Source organism: Lactuca serriola, chromosome 9 (assembly GCF_051521515.1).
Source record: "Lactuca serriola cultivar US96UC23 chromosome 9, Lser_US96UC23_V15, whole genome shotgun sequence".
Taxonomy (NCBI): domain Eukaryota; kingdom Viridiplantae; phylum Streptophyta; class Magnoliopsida; order Asterales; family Asteraceae; genus Lactuca; species Lactuca serriola.
The window spans coordinates 193,270,680-193,272,058 of record NC_136416.1 but is presented as its reverse complement, the minus strand read 5'-3'; positions in this window follow the sequence as shown (position 1 = coordinate 193,272,058).

Here is a 1,379-nt window from a genome sequence, read left to right as displayed (position 1 = left end):
GATTAGATTTCAGATCAAAGTTTTTCTTTCAATTCGATTTAGGGTCGAAGCAAGGCTAATCAATTTCACTAAGAAAACTCTAATTTAAGCCACACCACCGCTCACCGACGTCATCATGATGACGTTTACCATCACTGAACCTCTCCATTTGCGTATCTGATGCTTTTTTTGAAGTCTCATTTTGGAGATATGACGAAGGCTACTGAGGAAACAAAAAGGTATTTCTATATGATAGTCTTTTTTTCTAATTTTTCCTTCATCCATGGTGAAATTAACTTCTTGCGGTATGCTGAGTTTCTTCAATATACATTAGTTAACTTCTTGTGGATATTTTTTTATTATTCTTAATTTCTTATCTGCATTTTGCAATTGGTTATGATGTAGCAGAGCTTGTATGCCACATCTTTTTTCCCATGTTTAAACATTTAGTTAGATAACATGTCAAAGTCGGTGTTTAAATGTCGCTCTAAGTGTTACAATGCTTGTAGTTGTCAAAGTGCACCTTACTAGTGCAATTATATAGATTTAGGACATATGGTGTTCAATAGAAGTCATACAATATGGGTGTTAAGACAAATCATATAAATATGTAAATTAAAACTGTTTCAAAATAATTGATTAATGATTATGATTTTAAACTATCAATATTCGTTTAATTTGTGTAATGACAATTCACAAAAATAATTAACAAATTTTGTAACTTGAGTATCACAAGTCAAATATTGACACTTCACTAAAATCATAGGGCCATTTTGGGTAATGACAAATCACTAAAAGCAAGAGTATTTTGTAACTTGAGTGTCACAAGTCAAATATTGAGTTATTTATAGAGTCATTTTGTAACTTGAGAATCACAAGTCAAATATTGAGTGACTTATGTGAAACGGTGATGAAATACAAATGACAATCATATTTTTGTGTTTGTATTTTGGGTAATGACAATTCACTAAAATCACAGGGCCATTTTGTAACTATCAGTATTTGTTTAATTTGTAAATCGTAGTTTCAACGGGATATAACCTAGTTTGTATTATTTAAAATAAATAAATAACTTGTTTGGTGAGTAAACTTGATGTCATTAAATTACCAAATCTCCATATTTATTAAATTCAGTCATTTTAACAACAATATTTAGTTAATTGTAATATTCTCTTTAATCTAAAGTGATACTTTATTACTTTATACATAATTAAATTAAAAGCAAGTTGAGTTTCCATTGTGACACTTGGATTAATTGAACCCCAATTCCCCAAAATTCTCCTAGAATTTGTCTCCATCAAAACAACTACGTTGCAATCAATATCTGTTACCATCCCCATCATCTAATATTTAAATTTCATGGCTTATAATATTTTAATAATATTTGGCACGTCACAAAA